The sequence below is a fragment of the Bombus terrestris genome, chromosome 12 (genome assembly GCF_910591885.1).
Source record: "Bombus terrestris chromosome 12, iyBomTerr1.2, whole genome shotgun sequence".
NCBI classification, from domain to species: domain Eukaryota; kingdom Metazoa; phylum Arthropoda; class Insecta; order Hymenoptera; family Apidae; genus Bombus; species Bombus terrestris.
Genome location: NC_063280.1, coordinates 7,781,790 through 7,804,554, shown reverse-complemented (window position 1 = coordinate 7,804,554; position 22,765 = coordinate 7,781,790). Strand labels below are relative to the sequence as shown.

Here is a 22,765-nt window from a genome sequence, read left to right as displayed (position 1 = left end):
TCTCACACGCTTACTTTGCCATTTAAACGTATAAGAAGTTTGGCTCGAACACATAATGACAGTTGCGTGAAATACCAAAGGAAGTGCACACTGATCGAACGTGCAATTGCCAGCCGTTGCTCGTAAATTTCACCGATATAACGTACAATAGAATCTAGTCTCGCGATAATGCTAACGAAATTTCAAAACGTCTCGTACACAGTATACGCGTGATACGCTCGGAAAAGGAACACGTTCGCGAGCAGATGACGAGCAAACGAAGAACCGATGGTGGCCTGTTCTCGAACACCAGCAAGAACCGTGAAAATAAAATTCCCTCTCAGAAAGCCATACCACAAAAAAAAAGAAAAAGAAAAAGAAAAAAAAGCAAACTCGACTAGGTGTGAATTTACCCGAAATCATATTTTGTGGTCGGTGACACGTTGGCGATCGCGCCGTAACCGCGACACGCACCAGGCAAACTTAGTTTGACTAAAGTCAGACGATATTGTTGCACGACTGTCGGCGGATAACCAGTTACACAGCTTCATAAAGCTTCAAATTTATGAGGTAGTTACCTTTTGAAGTGGCTGACCGTATATTTAAATCACAATCCCATACACGTCACTTAGGAAGGGGTACGCGCGTGCCCTGGATTCGTGTCGGACACTGGTTCGACGGTATCACGGATCGCATGCTGGCTCTGACTGCATGAAAACGCATTCGCCGGCGAAATGCTCTCATAATGAGATTATAGTCGCGCGTGCATTATGCTGCGCGTTAATGATAATTAACTATCGTTAGGTGACACGTCCGCATACTGGCCAAGCGCTAGACAAAGCGCCAGCACCCTGCACGGATCCGCTGGCGAAAATAGATTCGCCTGTTGCGGTACGACACGAAATCAACCCTGCCGACGACGCTAAGATGCAAGGATCAAGGATCGACTAAACTAATGGAGAATCCACGTCGTCGCGTTCGTTTATTTATTTTTCCTTTGGTCCAGTTTATTCGATAAATCGACCGCGAAATAATTCTAGTGTTCTGCATACGCACAGCGTTGGTCAAATTTCTTTAACCGATGTTTCGAGGAACGAAACGATTTGAATTGCCCATGAAGCTTGGAATTGTTGTTTGTCTAGTTGAACTCGATTTATACGAATCCTTCGCAGGACAAATTATACACTTGGAGTTGATATTCTTCAATTTTTTAAAATATAGTATTTTAATATGGCGATTGAACCGAGGGAGATTTCTAAAATGAAGTTTTAAAAAACGTGTGTACGTTTGCGAAAGAGAAGCTCGGAAAAAGCATATCTGATGTTACGATGATCGATATATTCGACGTTATTCGATTGGATGTATTTTAAATGATTCCAATATGATTCGCGATATTGAGTTAAAAGAATCAGCAAGAATATATATTTAGTCTGAAAATCATATTAAAAGACAGATCTGATGAAATGGGATTGATCGACGTTGTATCGAATGATAAAGTATTTTTCACCCATGGTCTTTGTACGAGATAATCATTTTTCCAAAATTATTCAACCAGTAGGAGTTTATTTGTTCGGGCAATAATTAAAGTATCGTCCAAACAGACCAACTTTATATAAATAGAGTTCTACGATATAACGTTGTACATATTTTAATGCGAGTGACGAATTAAAAATTCACTACACTCTTATCCTGATTTTATTACGACTGTACTATACCAATTCCATGAGCAGCTGTTTAACAACACACCCAGACGAAGGAAACTCGCAAAATCGTAAAATCGGTTGATAGATACGAACTAACAAATAAAACGAATTAAAAATAAGCTAGTTTTAACGGCATAAACATTCAGCCGTAGACGTTACAGCGAAACAGAGCTAATCTCTGATCGATTTTTTCGTCCTGTCTTAGGTCGTGTTTTTCTTTTTCGCCTGTAACCTGTTCATTCTGCTTCGACTAGAGTTTTGCCTATCTATGTTGTTCCTCTGCCACGACTATTTGCGCCTACTTTACCGACTGACCAATCGCCAATGTTCACATCTCGTTACGTTCTACCTATTGTATTCTGAATTCTCGATTTCCACCGATTCTACGGCGATCGTTATACACATGTAGACGTGGAGCAGGAAGTAACACGTGTCAGTACCTGTAGTACCGTATGCCAATACTATCGTTCAAGAAGAAAATACAATTCCTTCCGTTACGTTGCACAAATCGAAGAGAAATCATTTAACCCATTAATCTGGGATCCTGAGTTCAACACGCTTGATCGATTTCAGATGCCACGTCGAAAGTCACGAGTAAAGAGCTTTCTCCTGTACGCTATCGTATTTCCGATGGTTTGGAAGTTGCGCGATTTCGAATACGCGGCAGTCGCGCCAAATAAGCTCCGTTAATTAGAATATTAAAACAAAATAATACTCGTTACTGCTCCTCGTCCGGCAGACTTTTGTCCGAACAAAATGAAATTCCCGGTGAAATTCACTGTGCATTCGCCAGGATACTCGAGGATAATTTGCTTTGTATAATTAATCGTCTTTTGTTACTTCACATCCTCGTGTTCTCTTTCCCTTCGAGTATCGTACAATTTTTCGAATGTTGTTTTAATTTGTTTATAATCGATTGTTTGATCACCGATAATTGTTTTCTGTAGAGAAAACGTTCATTCCGCAAGAAATTTTTCTACAAATAATTCGTGTTTGCCCGATCTCTGTTTCTCTCTTTATCTTCATTTTAGCCGTCTATCAGCGATAATAAACAACTACAAACAATCGCTATCGCTGATAAAAGACACTCGAGCCCGTTTAATCTCAATCTTATTTCCTCAAATTTGTCACGCTTATGACTAACCGTAAATGATCGCAGCGAGCAATTAATCTCGCTTAGTATCATTTAAAAAAGCGGCGATGTCGAAAAACAGACGAAATTCCGAGCAGAGGTGAATGCGCTGAGGTACAAGCGGTTTTGACTCTGGCCAATCTTTCGATTAAGACGAGAAGAGAATATTACCTTGTAGCAGTTCAAGAAAATTAATTCTCGAAATCGCTCAGCCACTGGCTACCTACGACCTTACTTTATCTTTGCCTGGCAAATTTTCTACCAAGCAGCTTCTTCCTTCTAAGTCCATCCGCTATCCGAACTAAGCTCCGAAGCTTTCAGAACTTCCCTCCTTATCGTGATACAGAAATGGTCGGTTAATACTGTAAAATTGGCGTTATACGCGCGGAAAGTACCGGCGAATATTCTACTTTGAAATTTTGTCGAGAAAGACAAAGCGGAATTAATTAGCTAGGTATTAACCTGTAAACAAAGTCAGATACTTCCCTTTTTCTGGTTTTCTTTCTCATCTTTAATGCTACGATACTTCGACTTTGACGAAAGACGAGAGACTTTTAAGGAAATATTGGACTGGCAACTAAGTGATTGCGGATTTTGTCATTAGGTGGTAATGGCAAAATCCGCAGCCACTTAGTTGCCAACCGAATATATCATTAAATTCAACGTATTTGCAGTATAATTCAATTTTCAAAGAGCCTAGTCGTACAGAAATGCAGCCATTTATCTTCAACGTTGAAAGTTTGCCCGTATACGTAATGCTTATAGTAAACCGTTGGAAAAATGACTTTTTGATTAATTACGGAAAAACCGTTCTTGCAAAGTTGTTAGGAAGCCAATATGTCGTGTAAAATTGCTGGAAGAACGTCTTCTTTTTAAAAATTCAACTCTGACATCTCACCGTGTTCGAGCAAAGCTAACGCGAAGTATTTAATATCGGTAATTTTGGCATGGAAAATGTCGTTGAGGTATTAATATAACGTGAAGTTGTCGTTCTATCCATTCCAGAATTCTTTGTCAGCGTGAGCGTGTAGAGAGTGGAAACAGCGAAGGAATTTCTTTCCGGAGAGGGAATAGACGTGCGCGAACGACGTGGCTTTCGAGGCTCATCGTATTTTACTTTCGAGGGATATTGTCGCGCCACAAATACCTTGAAAGATTGGCAGGTTACTAACACGTTGGCTGCTACGCGAATTTTACATATTTTATCTTGGGAGTCGCGACAGATCGAAATATACTACAGCGTAATATTCAATTTTTCCAAAATATTTTCACACGTTTCTCCGACAATGCTATCCAAATCTTTCGTTTCGCGAAATTTATCTCGTCCCAATCGCTCTAAAAATTGTACAAACGTTAGAGTAAATATAATAAATTTATAAATGGAACTCGGATAACCGATAACCACCGTGACAGTCAAAGTGTCAATAACCCGATCTTTATTAATTTTGAAGTAAACCATAGACGCGATTAAAATTATTTTCTCGGTTTATATTAAGTTCTGACAGTGGATAAATTCGAAGGAAATTGAGTTGCGTTTCGTGCCGAATGCGTAGGAAGTAACAGACATGTACTTTCAGATTTTGCGTGGGCTTTTTCTCTTTGCATGATAAACATAAATATATTTTCGTCGTAATTTTGTCGCGAATTCCTCACGATATTACACGGATATTACATCGTTCGCACGCAAATAACTTCCTTTATGTGTGATCACGATTTCGTTGGAAGATACGTTGACTGTTACTACTGAACTGACCGTAAACTTCCACGTAAGCAAGTACAGTGGAGCACACGAGACGGAACGAAGAATTGCACTACGACTTTCTCCGTAAATACCGGGGCACGAAATGAAAGCAAAAACTTAGAGAAGAAGTTATTTCGCAAATTGCTCTTAGACAAAGAATTATGAAGTTGAGGGAACCTTGAGTCTAAATGTTTGCACGAGTCTGCTCGAACGAACGTCTAATTACATCGTACATCTACTTAAATAGATTTTTATTCGCTCTTTATTTATTGTTAGAAGTGGGTCACGCATAAGTCGAATCGATAAATTAATCCTTCTTTTTCTCTTACGGAGTAAACAAAGCGAATCTTCACTTTACAAAGTTCAGAAACAAAATCTTTTTTCGAACCGCGATTCGTCACACGTTCACAATATTTTTCGTATTATACGCGTATCAATGAAAGGAAAACACGAAATTTACTTTTGACAGACGTACGTTCTACTTTGCAGCGACGATCCGTGCGTTTAGAAGCAAAAAAGGATGTACAGACTCGAGTAATTCTGAAATCTCGAAGGGGTTTCGTTTTAATTTGCAATTTATATTGCACGGGTAAGATCGTTAATAACGTTTACGACGTAACCTACGTGGGTGTCGTTATCTATGATCCAACGATGCTACTTGGAGATTAAAAATTAACAAGAGGTAGAAAATACTCAAACGATCAGATATTTTCACGACCAACGTAACATACGATACATGCAGCGCGAGTAACGTAACCATTTCGCTAAAAGAAACAGAAAACGTATCGATTGCAATAATTCGCGAGTTTGTCGAAAAATATTTACCGTGTAATCTACATCGCGCGGATGAAGAGTTATCGTCGTTCAACGTAAATAATCGCGAATCTGTTCCGACAGCTGCATTTTCGAAATCACAGCGTTGTTTCGCTTTTGTTTTACAGGATCCAACGACACTTTCTCGAGTCGTTGAGGATATAAATGGTTATTTCATGTAGTCAGATGAACGCAACGAGGGCATGACTGCGTCGGATGATTTACGAGGCTCTCCGTTAATAGTAATTAATCGTTATTCGTTAACGCTTGACAGTGCAAAGCAACTACGTCAAATGCGATTATAACTGGATAATAAATCGTGTAGAGGGAAAAAAGGTGAAAAGAGAGGAGTAATTATTACGTCGTGCAATGAATTTCTGTCGCGATACGTTCTTTCTCTAATTCCTGTGTCTTATATTATAAATACAGAATGACGATCGTTCACATCCGATAAACTAGAAAATTTGTCGCCGATTTCTTGCAACGCTTTCGAGTAGGCGGAAAGTAGAAAAATTTGTGACCTGTTAGATGAAAGGAAATTTATTGGTACATCAGGTATCTAAAATCTTGAATATTCCAAAATTAACTGTTTAGAGATATTGAAAGAAACGGCAGAGAATGAAAACTTTTAAAGTATTTATTTCTCTTTGCTCCTTTGTGTTTCTCTTTGTTGAACAATTTAATAATTCGCGTGGCAAGTGTAGAGAAGTTGTAAGCCATATTAATTGCCAGTTACGAGCACGGGAGCAGTGTCGTGATGAAATAACCGAACGAAAGCACGTGAATATGGAAAGGAATGGCGAAAATCGAAAATTGGTAAACGCGGTGCACGAAGCAGAGTAGAACGCGACGGTAACATTTTATTACATTTGCGAAAGTTATTCGAACCATCGTGTCGAGCCTCTAATTGTCACGAAATAAGATTTACGACCAGACCGGAAGCTCCACCCACTGTCACGCCACGTTTACCGATTTTTTTTTCTTTTTTTTTTTTTATTAGCTGGAATGCAACAGCCGGAACTCGCATTAAATGGTTCGACCACCGTCGGTCGTCGTACTCTTCGACCTTACTATAATATAAATACCCAAGTACATACTTTTTCTTGCTCAGCCGTATTGTTATCGAAGGACGGCCTTGAATATCGTGGTATCGAGCCATTTTTCATCCTGCTAGCGAGTGTTGTCCAGATAAAATGACACTGATAGGTAATACGCGCGATTCTAAAGAACGATTTGAAAGTATTAATCTATCCGAGATTATATTCTTACGATGTCGAGGTTTTATAAAAATTTGCATAATTGGCTGCCGAGGAAGGAATATAACGATTTTGCTTGTAGCGAGAACGTTTCAATATTTTTTGTGTTAGGATATCCGAAAGATGTAACAGCTAGGATCTATTAATTTCCTTAATCGACCAGTTGTCTAAAACGTCATTTCCGAAGGGAATGAGATTCCTGAAAAATAAATAAATAAACTACTACGACGATGACGTAAAGATTTCCCCAGAGGCAAACGATAGCTCACATGAATAAGAAGCTCGCAGTTAGTCGAAGAAACTGGCCGAGAGATATCAAAGTTTTACGTTCGCAGAACGTCGTACAATAGACGAAATATCTGACTATCGGCATAATCTGAACGTTTTTACCTATTTTCTACGTTAATACAATTCGAATTTAATTCTATTTATTCGTTCAAGTATCAGCTTCGTTAATGTTTCGATCGTTGAAAAGCCGAAGCAGAGTTCTTCTCGATACATTCGATGCATCTGAAGAACGAACAATATCGATTTTACACGTGTAACAGAATTTCAATGATACTCGTTGGGAAACGATACACGAGGCAGCATCGTTTCTTGCGTTCGCGGGACCAGCGAATTTTTGCCATCTTTCGAAATAATGTTTACTTACCGAACCGTGATCGGTTGTAGCCAATTAGCGGAATACCCTCGCGAACAGTTCACTGACGCGCACCGTACGTACCTGAAAAAAAGAAACGAACGCCGTGTGAGTGTATGGAATACTGTGCTGAATTTGATTTATGTCATCGACGATGAAAAGGAACGGCCATGAAAAAGCTCCTTCGTCGAGTGGCTGCTCGACGCGATGTATAATCCATACACAAACCGATACCAACGCCAACTCTATGATACTCGAATACCGCGCTGTTCTTCGATGCAATTCTACCTTTATGCTCCACCTTTATTTATCTATTTTCTCTCTTATCGTTGTGGAAACCAGCGATGATTAACGATCGGTCGAATCAATGGTACGTTATTAATTGTCGTAGATTTATCTACTTTTTGTTTCTTTCCGTTTCTTGGGTTTCACTTCGATGAGAATTACTTGGAGCTTGTGAATAGAAGGTACGATTCGATGAAATTATTTGACGAAATGGAGCAGCATTTTATGCCCGAAGAGGAAATAGATGTTCGATGAATTAAAAAAGAGAAAAACAAACGAGATTTTCGTATGTTATTAATTCAGAGATCAATCCGGAGAGTGAATTAAACATCGTGAATAAAGTATTGCTTGCTTAATGAAGAAATATTTCCATCGTTTACTTAATTTGTACAGACACGCGATTCTTTTATTTAAACTTAAACAATTGTGTCTACGTTATTCTATATCTCAGTCTAATTAAACGAATCGTGTATCCGTGCAAATTACATTATCGATAGAAACATTTCTCCATTACGCCGGTATTATATATTTATTTCTTGGGACAGTTAGGAGGCCATTTCGGAGAATGAATTAAATATCACGAATAAAACTGGCGACTGGTCGATTTGCAGACATTTCATTAATTCGATTACCACGTAATTATTTTACAACGAAATATATCTATATATATATATATATATGGATAAGTGGAATCTTGAAAGATTAAATCCATTAGTAAATAATTTTAAACAAATTCGAAAAAGCAAACTTTAATCATTCGGTAATAACGTTAACATAAATCATAAATAAATTACTATGTACCACTCGATAAATGCATATTTCAGCAGTAATAACTGGAGTGTCAATTTTACCTAAATTCAACTGGACAACTTCAATCATCCACCATAATAACATTAACATAGATTGCAAACACATATTATAAATTGATAGAATTATATTTTAATGAAGTTAAATTTAATTGCAACTTATGTAATAACTGGTCGGCGAAAAATAAATTTGACCTAATCTCTATATTCGTTAGTAACCAGGCAATAGCTAGATCGTATTTTTGAAACGGTTTATCAAAACGATCAACTTCGATTTTCTTAGCGACAAATTCGAAGAACAGCCGCGCGTTAATTGCAATCTCGTACTGGCTGGGTACATCCGTGGCATGTTAACGTCCGTGCCCTACAACTGCTAGCAATTAAGCCACCAGGAATTTCGTGAATCGGATTAACAATACGATCGAAGCAATTAAGCCCGCGTTAATCGCGTTGAAAACACAGCCACGCGGTCCTTTCGTTTGTACGCTATTTCAAAGATATACCGCCGATTCGACTGTGAAACGCCATCCACATTTTCATTCTTTCGCTGTTCTGATCACAACATCGTTGAAAACAATCGTCTAGATTCAAAAGCGCAAAAATGTTCATACCTTGTGCAAGATATATGTACGAAAACACGTACGTATTCGGTAAAAGCGAAAAAAGAGGAGATCGAGAAAAATGGATTAACAGTACGGGCAACTATGTTATGCCATTACAGTATAGTAAATTTTTGAATAAATTGCAGAATATTTGGCTGTTATCTGCGACCAAAAGTTTGTGGAAACGTAATTTACACGTTCGCTTCGATCCATTCGTCTTTTCCCTCGTTTTTCGAACGCCAGCAAACCGATAGAATCTGGTAACCAGGATTTCGAGAAATTTCAATTTAACTGATCGTTATAAACGGCGACTATCATTTTCGGTTAGGTTAACCTTGATGGCAGTTCGCGTAACTGTGCCGTTATATTTACCTCGTCGGACAATGAAATTGCGGGGAATTACGAGCACGTATCGGAAGTAATACGATCGTAATTGCGACGTTACGTATGAAATGAACGTCATTAAAACAGGACTGTTATCGCTATTGAAGCGTATATCATCTTATCAAATGAATTCGTACAAAAATTATCGACATAATGTAACGCGAAACGAGCATAAGCTGAACTTTGGCACATGTGCGTAACGATAATTGGCAAATGAAAAATCGATCCGATATAATTCTATAATCGGACAAAAGCGTAATCCTTGACTCGTTTAATCAAACGCATCTCGTATAATTATTCCAGCGAGAAAATTCAACGCCCACTAACGCATTAATTTATGCGTAATGCACGCAGACTACGAAAACAGGAAACGATTGTTCGCCACTGAATGATCGATACCTCGACGAAGGCGAACTTCGAGCAAACCTCCTCGAAATGCTCAGATCGGAGTTTAAATTTCATCGAATGGATTTAATTGCTTCATAAGCGATTCCATACGTATGATTTATCACAAATACTCCACTTGCTATTCTCGTATTGCCGACATCCAGTCTCACGAGCCAGAATCATCAACGCGATATTAAATATGGACGTAATATCCACTTTTGATATAATCTATAAATATTAATAATCTATTAATTTTAATAATAAGCAATAATCTCTTAATAGTCTATCGAGTCTCTCCTTTCGGATATCGGAAGTCCTTGAATTGCATTTCAGTGGAATTATTTTTATTTAAGCGGTGACTCTTGATTTATCGAATGTTTTGCTCGTCCTCGAAAGGATTTATTTTTTACTTTTAAACACGATTCAATCGTTTCCTATATTTTCGTGAAATTGATAATATCCTTATTCAAACGATAGACGGTTCTGTATTTTCTAAATATTCCACCGGCATCGATATAAACGCGTGTTTTTTTTTTTTTTTTAAATATCTAAACATTTGTAATTTAAATCGATGTTTGTTGGAAATACTACCTTAAAATAGAAGCTCCATACGATAAGCTCATATTCGATAATCAACATTTCAATTTGAAATACAAGAGTATTTTCATTACAAAAATAGATTCTGTTACGGGAAAACCGCACGGCCCCGAAGTATGTACGATAAACGCCCTGTAGATCAGCGTATTTTAAATAACCGGTGACGTCTTCTGGAACACCGGAGATGCAAATGCATTTTCCATAGAGTTGGCCTGTAAATGAAACGAGCTCGAAACACGGTCTCGGATTTTGTCGCTTCTTTGAGTGACAATGGAGAAAAACGGCTGCCTGATACACAGCAGGGGAAAATAACGCCGGAAGCCTTGGTGGCAGATGCGGTTTAACGTAAAAACAACCAGACAATACGTATTATTTATAGAGCGTCGAAAAATTCACGGGTTTTTTCGCCGGCGAATTGGAAAACAACGATGGGAACATCGCCAAAGGGAGACGTCGAGAAGAGAAGAGATTGTCGTCGAGCGTGCGAACGTTCGTCGAAGGTCCGTGTAACATTATTTGAAAGAGCGTGATCGCGTTTCACGTACGAATGTGAGTTGATTTTTTTTCTCGTTAAATCTGCCCTTCCGCGGTCCACGGGGATTTTTTCAAAGGGTAGGAAATAATTTCACCCCCGTCGCCGGCAAGTTCTCGATATTTTTACGTACGTGACTAAATCGAGGTCCGCGCTTTTCCGATACTTCCTAAGCGGATTAAAGCTGTTCAATTTACAGCGGCCAGTCTCATTTATATTCCGCGCGGACAAAACGTTGCGTAAAGTTCGGTCGGAATTTTTACGGAACGCACGTGGTATCTCTGATGGGATGCTTCTATTATATGTATGTTACACGGGTTTAACCTCGTGTTAATTATGACAAATGTTGAGCGCGTAACTCGCACTCGCGAATTTTTCAACTCTTTGTCATTATTATTATTCGTACGCGTCCCGACCCGGTTTTAATGACTTAATAAAACGAATCGTAGCGCAAACGTTGCGGTAGAAAATTTCCAGGATATTCGTGAATCACGTCGTTCACACGGCATCGCGAAAGCTATTCGAATACTTGGCGCGGAATATTTTTACGAATATATTATCCGCGTTGTACGAAATTTGCTGAAATTTTATCGACACCGTGACGAGACTCTGTCGTAATCGTATCGGGCTAATTTGAAAGCAATCCGACTGGAAGATCCAGCACGAGCAAAGAAAGCAGAAATGAGGAGAAAGAAATAAATGAAACAGAGTCGTATCATGGATAACGGAGGAATTAGTAGAATCGAGTCCCATGGCTGTAAATCACCAAGGACACAGGAAGTCGAGCAACTCCGCGCAAGAATTTTAGGATTCTCAAATACATCGTACAGCAATCCATTCGTGTCGTTTTTCGTGGCGATAAATAACCAACGACAAAGTCTTCCTAGCGTCAGCTCGACGCGCATATTAAACGACGAGAGACCAATATTTTCTTCGATTGCTGCTTCGTTCTACGTCGATCGCCATCGCCGACGAATAAAACGCGATTCACTGCGAATCGTTCGTACAATTCGACGGCAATTTGCGCAAGCTGGTTGCCGTGTCGTTCGTGTATAACGACTCGTTCGCCGACGCATCATACGGTAATTATGCCCGTTATCCAATTAGCCGTGACCTAGAAACAAAGAACTACCTTTGAAACCAAGTGTCCAAAGTAGTTCGGCTCGTTTCAGGGTAGCTTGAAACCGAAATAGAAAGGAAGCGAATTCTTGCACATCTGACTCGATTATTCGCGACTTTTGAAACTAGCAAAGTCGATTGACTTGAAATTCGTTTTTCGTTTTAGGTGACTTTTATTTGTAATAATACGACAGAGCTCGAAAATGCTAGCTCTAAGGCACAGGGAAGGTTATTTTTAAATTTACGTGTGTATTACGGATAATAATTGGATTTAATCGATGCAATTTTTGCGTACAGCGTTCGCTCTCTGAAATCATAATTAAAATTTATAGAAGTTATTCACTTCGTCGACTATTTTTCTCCTCGCAATTACATTTGCAAGTGTGCACTCCCCTGGTTCATTCTATAGTTTCATGCCATATTTGTTCATCGTTAATAATCGTTAACGTATGTTTCACTCCTACGCGAAGTTTATGTATATTGTACGGTTTACATGGACGTCATATAGACTTTGCTAATATACCAACCTCTCTCTTATTTGATCGTATCTGTCCGACAACGATATCTTCCTTAATAACATTAATGAAACCTAGTTCGATACTAGCGCTAATTTCACTTTGTTAATCAAGCTGCCGGCGATGTACATAAGTCAACACGTGTGTTCCAGTAAACTGTATTCTCATACGTATAAACTTTCGTACTAATTTTTAGAAATCACTAGATCTCCGCGCTTTGAAGCTGATATTTTTCGATTCAACCCGTCAAAGGGTAGAGAAGCCTCAAATTGGGTGTGCGGAAATCAACCGACGCGGATCAAAGATTCATCGAAACACGGAGATCAACCATCGACCGTACGATTACAACATTAAATATACAGGGTGTTGCCGAATAAACAAGAAACAAATGCTCGAAGAAACAAATTTATTGCGCATTTTGTTCGTATTTTTTCGCCTCGTGCCCGCTTGCACGTGTTATTCGGTCGCACCCAGTATATACGATTACAAAGAACCACCGTCTCGTAAAGCCAGCTCGAAATGAACTATAGCCAACGTCTTAGCAGGTAGAAAAGGCGAAACGAGTGGGTCGTTCAGATGGTACGTGGCCTTCCTTCGATGAAATTCGAGCAACTGTTCGAAGCTTGCCATGCTCCACGAGTTAATTCGTAACAATTGGATTACACGGTTGCGAAGGAGGTCGAGCAATTTGGAGGAGCGAAGGACGCCGTAAAGGAACCACCAAGGCTAGTAGCACACCTGTAGCACTATAACCCTCGCTGCGAACCGACCACGTTCGTTTCCGGATTTCCTTGGTCGCGTGCGCCACACCGAAAAACGTGCCACAGCTGAACCAGCAATCGGATACGAACGAGTCAGCGTTTAGACAAGGAGCATCCGTCCTCGAACGTGTTACGGTTTCGCTGGTAGCTTAACGTAGACGTACGACCTTCTGTCCAAATTAGCTCTTCGCTTACAACCGCGTCAGGGCCTCGTGCAACCAAGGGGATGTTCGATCAAGTAAGGTTTCGAGTATCGAGAGAGGATCTCTGTGGTTGCTTTAGCGTCCTTGGGCGGGAATGGAGCCTAACGGTACCCGTGGCAGTTTGATTCCACGTAGCGGTCAGGGTAGTCTGAATTATTCTTCGAGGCTGACGATGCTCGTACACCGGAATACCGAAGTGTCTCGCTGTTACATCCAATGACGCGATTGATGAATATCTAAGTCTGCTAGACTGATATCTAACTCTGTCTGTGTAATGGTCGCAGGATGCAAATTAAAATCAAAATGCAATTTCCACTTATCGTGACTCGCTTGAGGGAACTTCGGGAAACCTAAATCAACCAATCTCGGTCTACTCTCGCTTCTAAATTTCCACTTACGAAGTTCCTCGTTCAAACGACCAGAAACTTGATCGAAACCAATCGTTTCGCTCTATCCTTGCTTCCAAATTTCCATTTCCAAGTCCCTTATTCAAACAACGAGAACTCACCGTCACCAGACTGGAAAACAAACTTCCCCCGCCGCTTTTCTTTTTTCTTTCGTGGCAGCATAGTGTCGGAGATATTACTCGAGAACTTTCTGGCCCTGCGTTTCTTTCACGTGATCGCCAGTTCACGCAACGACCGTGCTGAATTACAGCTGAGATAAGGTCGGCGTGTTTCCATGGAGAGCGCCATCACGGAAATGCCCTGTTTCGCTCCCGAAGGAGAGCCACGCTCGTTAAACTAGCGAATAGAGCTAGAAGAGTTAACGTTACGGTCGCATTGTATGCGACGATCAGTAGACCGTTCCGAAGGAAAAGAACGTGTAATAGTAACGCGATACCAAGGTATTCTTTGGTTTTGTTTGCGCCATGGCTTTGCCCGTGACCAGAGTTACGCTTCTACATTAGAAAGTCTAAGTTATTAAATGAGATTCGCGCGCTGCGAGCAATCGATTCGTTCGCGTTTCACGTTAATCTTGCGAATAGTTTATCACCGGGGAAATTCGGTTTAATACTGCACGGGCTTTACGTAACCTCGTTACATCGGCGATCGTTTCGTTAAGCTACAAATAGCCGTGGCATTTTCGATCGAAAGTTTTACCGTACAGGATGGATACGTTCACCCGTTTACGCTCTTTAATGTTATATACGGCCCGGTATACGCTGTTTAACGTCGCTGAAGTCGCGATACGCATCGTATGCGAGGCCTTCGACAGGGCGGTCGTGGAAAATTGACTTTTCTCTTATCGATTTACGATACACGCCGCTACCTGCATGGAAAAGCGTCCTTTTTCGGGGTTTATGGCGAGTTTTATCCGACACGGAATTTTATGACTTGGGAGAGAGAATTCGTATTACGACGATTACCAAAAGTATTTGCATAACATTTGGCTCGTATTTTGACAAAATTGTAGCTTTTTATTCGTGTTTCTAATAATAAAATGCTTCAATGTGCTTCAGTAGCAACGATCGGTGATTGGAATATCGGGTCTGAAAGAATAAATTCCGAGAGATACAGTCGCTAGTAGAAGTGTTTGGACAATGTGCTCGATGTTTGAAATTTCGGGATTTTAAAGTTCATCCACAAAGTGATGTTGTTACAGCGCTAATGAAGTTTCAGAAAGCTTCGTGTTATAATATCTACAATACCTACGATGTATTTATGAATATTCGCCGTAAGTATCAAAATATTTTTGCCATTTGGTATCGTGGTATTTGCGCATAAATTAATTATTAGGTTGTCCGAAAAGTTTCTTTCGTTTTATAAGGAAATAATAGACGCACAATGTTTCTGGTTTTGTATTAATTTATTGAATAAAACTAATATAAATCTACCCAATTCGATAAAATAATATAAAAGAGAAATTGTTGTTCATCTATTATCACCTAATAGAAAAGCAAGGTGTCCGAAAACGCTATCGTTTCGCGAGCAATTTATGTTGTAAAATCTGATCTTAACGGTTAATGTAATATTAGAGGAAAGCCTAGAATTTCATGATCTTCTTGAAGGATTAGACAAAAGCGCAGGTGTGGGACTCATCAATGAGGCTTAGGTTTTCCTGAATATTACATGCGCTTTGCACAAATCTGCTCTGTGTGTGGTACGTGACTATGCAAATTGGGAATTTCGTATGCACCGTTGAATTGGGAATCGGCTCCTTCTAAAATCTGCAGCTCTCGTTGATTATTGATTCGTTGTTGAATAAAAAAGCAGCTGAATTTTTCGAAGCTCCATTGTGGCTTCGAAATATTCTCCGTTCTCTGTAACTACGTGTTAAAGCGAAATACACGAGTGTCCGAGTATTAGTGTGCAAGTAAATTTATATTTCGGAATAACGGTGGCTAATTACCCTTGCTAATTTCGTATTATAAATAAATCTAGCGATAAGAATTACGTCAAAATATAATACTCGTTATAACGTTTATTTTCGGTCACCGAAGTTTCTTCTCTGCCTGGTCACATAGATGTTAGATACCAAAAAATAAGGCTAAGTCATCGTGCGCTCGAGTCTTTATTCGATAGAAAAAATCCCAAGTACCATGTCTTAAAGACGTAATTTCCGTCTACGTTAAAAACATAGCGGATGGTGTAATTATTATACCTAAATAATTATATAATTATCATACAACTAAAACAGTCAAGTTTTTCCATATAATTCACGAGTAAATATCGCTAGGATATTCAACAACGAGATTACTATCTCTGTAACACGATCGACAAGAAAATGAATTATGTTACTTTCATGATGTAAGCTTCAGAGATACGCTTTCATTGATAATCCGATATTCCGTAGCAAAACACACAAAGCAGGTAAAAACGCCAGGGGCAAAAAACGTAGAAATCTGTGGATCAGATTTAAAAATTTGCTCGTCAAGAAAAATCTGCACGTATCCATAAGTATCGCGAACGAGATACTTTGAGAGTTACTTTAAAGAGAAATTCGAGGAGGAATAACAGTGTAACAATAGCGCACGAAAGACACGCGTGAACTAACGTTTATTTCGCGTCAATAAGGATCGCGTAGAAGATGTAGAGTGAAACTCGTAGACGAAGATCGTTCGTATTGCACACAGAGGCGGGGCGTACATAAACCAAACGGATGTTTCGTGTCAAGTTTGTCATACAGAATATTCCCCTTTACAAATGATGTCATTTCTGGGTTGGTTATCGCTGTCTATCTTTTACCTACGACGTACACTGTGCACGGTTAGCCGTACTTCCGTGTCTCGTCCGTATTTTGTAAATGATTTCAGTCAAGACACGTAACGTTATCGTAACGATGCAGTTTAAACGTATATAACAGGCCTTGACAAGAAGAATGCTGACGCTTTTCAAGACCATACATCACGCGATTCTACGCGGACAAAGGGAATTTTATGTTTTAATAATCTCGAGCAATTTTAGGCATGTCATTAACGTATAATTAATATATACACACAAATATATATATATATATATATATATATATATATATATAAAATTCTACGTTAAGTTTACCAAAGGCACCAGTATTTTAAGTAATTATATTTTAAACGATTATGAAAGTTGCGAACATATAATTTTTTGCAAATTTGGTAATTCTAACGTTTAGTTAGTCAACGAACTATTTGAGTCAGGTGGTAGGAGGTTTTAATACATTTCTTCTTATGTTATTTTCTATAAAAATATTTGTCGATTAAAAAGATGCTGAAAAGAAATACTATTGGAATACATGTATCATACGGTCATGGATTGTTACAGCCATTGTCGTTTTCAAGTGATTACGATCGTGGCGCATATGCAGTTCAACATATTCAATGACAAGCTCCTTATAAATCAGCCCTAACTAATGTTATCATGCCCATTGTGAAGTTAGCGAATGCGTAGGCATCGATGAATAATGTATCGCGAATTAAGCATGTATCCAGTCAACGGGATAACGAGACCAGTGTTCCATAGACGAACGCATTCGATCGAGTTTCAACTATCCCATGTTACACGGAATAACCCTGTGCTACGTGCGTAAAATTTAATACATCGATTGTATATAATTGACTCGGCATCATGCTTGAACAATTGTATCTGATGCGTCTAAAATTCCTCGTGAAATAGCTCGTTGCAAGGCTGTCTTTGAAAATTCATTTTTCAATAGAATGTCGGAAAATAAAATATCCCTTTATTTTCTATGTTCTATGTATTCGTGCTTATTTTCATTCGTTTCGAATTTTAGTAGAATTTTAATAGAGGAACATTATACGATAGAGTAAGCGAAACTGGATTAAGCGACAGAGATGAACGGGACGCTTCAGTAGAAGAAGACACGGCGAGTCAGACATCTGCCGCGCGTATAATAAGATACAGTACGGAACTCCACGACTGAACGCTTCGTTCTCGTAATTTTCTTCCGGAGATTTTTCGCAGCGACGAAAAAGAAACACCCGAATTTGGAGATGTGGAACGAGAGATATCGAAACGCGAGTCCTATCGCACGGAGAACAACGACGACGACAAATTCCTACACGACGCGACGTTGTTCTTAAACGTTTTACGTCCGAGTGGTAGTGAAAAAATTCGTACAGCAGCAGGCCACAGCTAGCAATTTCGACGAAATCGAGATCGCGACCACGTACGTGCACAGAAAGCTACCCGCGCAACCCACTGATTAGTCATTGATTAGTCGTGAAAAGGAAAAAGAAAGAACGAGACGAAAAGAATGGCGGCAAGCTAATGTATGGTATTTATTTAATTTTTATTGAAGTATCGCGTGATTGTAAATTTTCGTGAGCACGTGACGTTACAGATGGAAAAGGGTTCTTAGCTATGTTTAACTGCAAATGATCGATGACAAGTCTAATGTAAATATAATAGCGGTCCTAGATAACAGACATTTAATTCCCTTTCTCTCTGTTGAAAAAAATGTTCCTTTCACTTCGAAATCTTTTTCGCTTTTCAACTTCTACCTTGTTGCGTCTCGGAACTCATAAAGAAGCACGTGAGTGTTCGTCGTCGACGAAGTTTATAATTCTGAAAGGAAGTTTTTGAATGGCATCAGAGACAGTCAACAAAAGTTTTCTTCGTGCTGAATAATCAAAAACGTATTATAAACTCGGCATTTCCGAGGGCTAATTAAAAGACAGCTTTTAACGGCAACTCGCTCGCGAGATTTTCCCCGGGAAAGGGAACACGTGACGGTACACCTGGCACACTTTTTTCACGGTGGATGCGTACCGTGCAAAAAAAAGCGGGAAAAAAATAGAAAAGGTCGCGAAACAATTGGTTCCCAACAAAGTATAAAACTTGTGCTAAACTAAAGCTAACAGTGGAAAAAGCAATTTAAAATATAGAATTGTATTCGATAACGACATTTTATACAATAAACACACGAACGGAAAGGTGACGTGTCAAGGAAAAGCAAAAAAAAAATATTTTTTTTCAAAAATCGACATTTCATTCGCCGTTGCTCTCTATTACGTTACATGCGTTTTCTTATTACTGGGAAAAATATCACCTTTGTCGTTCGAAATATTCTCCGTTCGATCGTGTTGTATCGGTTGTGACGACGTATAATATTTTCCCTTTTCTTTCGACGATTCTTCGAAACAAAACAAAAATTTGAAATCGCGTAAAACGTTCGAGATCGGTGTAAAACGATGTCCCACTTTGTCAGTTAGTTGTATTTCTTCTACGAGTAGTTTCCTTTTCTCGTTATTATTCGTTTTTACGAGATCAGAGATACCTGAGGCTACTCTAACGCGTGTTGAAAAAGCCAAGTAAAAAAAGATACCGTGTAGAAAGAATCTCAGGTGCTCTCACCGTTCCTCTTTCACCAAAAAAGCGCGTCCAGGATGCACAAAGGATCGCGACTCTTGCAATCTCATTCATTGGAAAATTACCATTTCCGTACATCGTTCGATCGACGTGAATCCTGAACGAACCAAGCTCAGTCTGTCTCGAACGAGCAGAAAGGGCCCCGTTCGACCTGAGACGAGCGACAGCCCCTGCAGGCCTAGCTAATCCAGGAAGCAAGGCACTGAGTGCCTTGTGCGACGGTTGGGCGTTTACCCAAGTGGTCCAGGGGACCCGGGTGCTGTATGGATCTTTATCTGAGGAAAGTACCCGTCACCAAAAAAACCACTAGTTGTTGTCTCGAACGAGCTCGATCTACTTCAGATGCAACCGAGCACTGCAACACGGCAGAATCGTTGGAACGTCGAAGATAAGACGCGCAGCGCTAGTAAAACGCGTTCCTCGAGTTCAGTAGTGTAAGGTATAACGGATTAAGGCGGATTGTTGCACCGAAATTGGCTACAATACACGACCATCCTCGAACTAGCATTCGCCGAGATTCGAAAACAAGCGAAAAATATTTAGTCAGAAGCTCGTGTCAAAGTCAACGAACTTAGAGACGCGTCAGACGGTGCTCGTTTGAAAAAAGCAGCCCAGACTATCTTCGTTTGAAAGGAGAATTACTCGAACGCGAAGATTTCATTCGGTCGATCCGCCTTTAATCTTTGATTAGTCTCGGAGGAAAAACCGGCAGATCAAAGCGTGGAATCACCTAAGATACCTCGGATCTTTTTCTGCGTCTCTTTTCGTCTTTCTATCGCGAAAGAATCGGACGAGCGCGTTCGATGAAATATTACCAACGACTCTTCGAGACGCTTCAAACCTTCTTCACCGAGATTCGTATTGATTCGACCGAGCTCCTAGACGTCGAGCTAATTATAATTGCACCGACTGAAAGGTACTAAGAGGCTTTTAACCGAAGTAATTGTAGCGTGAATTTTGTAGGAATGCTACTCGTTCAGCCTTCGGGCGAACGTTGCGCCACGTGACTCCGTTTCGACCACATCTCGAGGTGAACGCGTTTCCGTTTCCAGTTTCCGCTTCTAGCTGCCGGCTAAGGGGCATTTGATCGTGAAATATTTTGACAGCGCTGCCTTCGTACACGTCAGAAGACACGAAAACATCGTTCTGTTCTCGAGCGAAGATATTCCCTGAAACTTCGTTTACCGTTTAAACAGAAAGCCAATAATTTCGATCGTCTCGATCTTCGATCATCTTGGTTACTTGTAGAGAAACGGAAAAGTTTCCTTTTCAAAGATTATACGATATCAGAAGCAGGCTATATCGAAAGTAATTTTTTCGAATCGCGTGCAGGATTTCGAGAGATCTTAGAATCACATCTACTCTCGAAATGAAATATTATACCTTTCCCGTTATTTGTAGGACACAAAATTCATACGACGCAACATGTCGTATATTACCTACGTATTTCACGTGAAATAAGACAATAAGACAATACTAAATAAACAATGATCTTCGCGTTATAAGAGAAGCGACGTTTATTCACGTCGACGTCATACTGCAGTACATCGTCGTTGAAATAGCCCATGAATTTTTTATCCATTATCGAGCTGTTAGTTCATACCGTTGGTGGATGCTCGATCTTTGTATACAGGTGATTCGATAATATTGTACAGGGAGTAGCAAGGAATGATAGAATCTCGCTATGCCTGCTACATCGTTAATCGTAGTCCTATTTCAGTGGATGATAAAATCGACGATTCCGTCCGTTTTACGATTGTATCAGTACGCATGTAAGGATTTACAAACAGATAGCGAATAGTCGTTTATCGGATATATTTTCGTTCGCCGACGAAAGGACATCGATACTTAAACCAGCTATCTTCACGGATATGTTTAGGATTGAAAGCCGTAACGTCCGCTGCAACGTTAGCTCTTTTGCGTGCGCTTTGGTCATGCGATTACGATGATATAAACTGAAACACAGCTGCGTCATACGTGCACTTTTTTCCTTTGATTCTTCGATAATCGAAAGTATTTTGCTAAATAATGCTAATTCTTGGAACATGATTGATCAAAAAATGTTGTTTCCAAGAACAAGATGAAACGTTCAGCGATCTCTTCTTTCGGCTGTTTAACTTTCAGCGGTCTGCGTCTTAATGTCTTAATGTCTTAGTTTGCGGCAACGTCTTACGGTTTATCTCGCGAAATGCAAGTAGGTACTAGCCGTAACGCGCGTACGTAATTTTCCTCTTTAGAAATTCTTTAAGCGAGATACGTCTGGATAATGCACGTGAAAATCTGATTCGTTGATAAATTAAAGTAACGTACGTGGCGTCACATACGTTAAGTAACATGGCACAGAAACTCGCGTCGTACCTGACACATTGTATATCAGATGGAAGAGAAAAAAAGCACGAGTCGGCGTTATAGAGCGGTTAAAGGCGATCGTTTTCAAAGATTCGAGAAAAGACTGCTTTCTCCATCGAGAAACCAATCGTAGAAACATTCTTTCAACGCGACGTACATAAGTAGTTTCTGCCGATTGAAATCGACCAGCGTAATTTCCTGACAAAGGTTCGACGATTTCCCAGCTTATTATCCATGGAGCCGGCCTTATCTAAGGAAGTCTAGTTATTATGCTCGAAGGAACCTCTCGGTATAACCATTTCCATTTCTTCGCGCAGTATTCCTCCCGAGTATTTCACGGAGAAATAGAATCATCGAAGCAATTTTCGAGGGTATTGCGCTCGAGTAAAATCAGAGCCCGACTCGAACTTGTTTAACTTCCGGCCCGCCATCGCTACCGCCTCCTGGCTAACGTGGATTCGAACTTCTCGTCGACAGCCTGAGAATACGCAGGCGAAAATTTTCTAACGGCTGATAAAGTACGTGAGACGAAACTACGATGCCCGAATCTTTCGCTTAGACTTTAGATGGCCATGCGAATTAACTTTCGGAAACTTTGCCTCGTGTCCTTTCGTGATTTCAAGGGAATGGCACACGACACTTGAGAAAATGACAAGTTGATCTTTCTACTGCAACTTGCTGCGTGTTTAAATTTATGGCGCTATGGCGTGCCGTGTGTACACAGGAATACATTAAAAAACATTGCTATTCTACATATATTATGTTCTCTTTCATATTCTATCACAGATTAAGTTGTGGCTTACACAAGCCATAATTATGCCGCGTTTGATCGAGAGTCAAACACTTTTTTTTCAAGAATTTCTCTAATATATTAACTTTATCATGTTTTTCGTTCAATTATACTTAAGCGAGCATGTCAATGTGCACGATGCATTCTGTTATTCGTCACGCGACCAATAACGAGCTAAACAGTTTACTCTCGGACGTAAACCGCTTAAAAGTCCTTCGTAACTAACCTCGTGACTCGCCAAATTCTATGATCAAGGATAACCGGAATTACTCGTTTATATTTTTGCCGACTCTTTTAACACGTTGACTGCCACGCGTATTTTCAAAGAAAGGTCCGTCAGGCCACGCGTGCAGCAGTACCA

At 39.8% G+C, this 22,765-nt stretch overlaps 1 protein-coding gene across 3 annotated transcripts in view; it reads right to left on the bottom strand.

Moving 5' to 3' along the window:
- LOC100642295 (chondroadherin-like protein) overlaps positions 1 to 22,765 on the bottom strand; it is a 168,527-nt gene that overhangs the window by 96,574 nt on the left and 49,188 nt on the right. For 2 of the 3 annotated variants that reach the window (XM_012315110.3, XM_048410959.1), the window contains one exon: positions 7,277 to 7,348. The exons of the other annotated variant lie outside the window; for it this stretch is intronic. The gene's annotated coding sequence lies outside the window, so the exon portion shown is untranslated. The remainder of the gene's footprint in view (positions 1 to 7,276; positions 7,349 to 22,765) is intronic. 3 annotated transcript variants of the gene reach the window in all.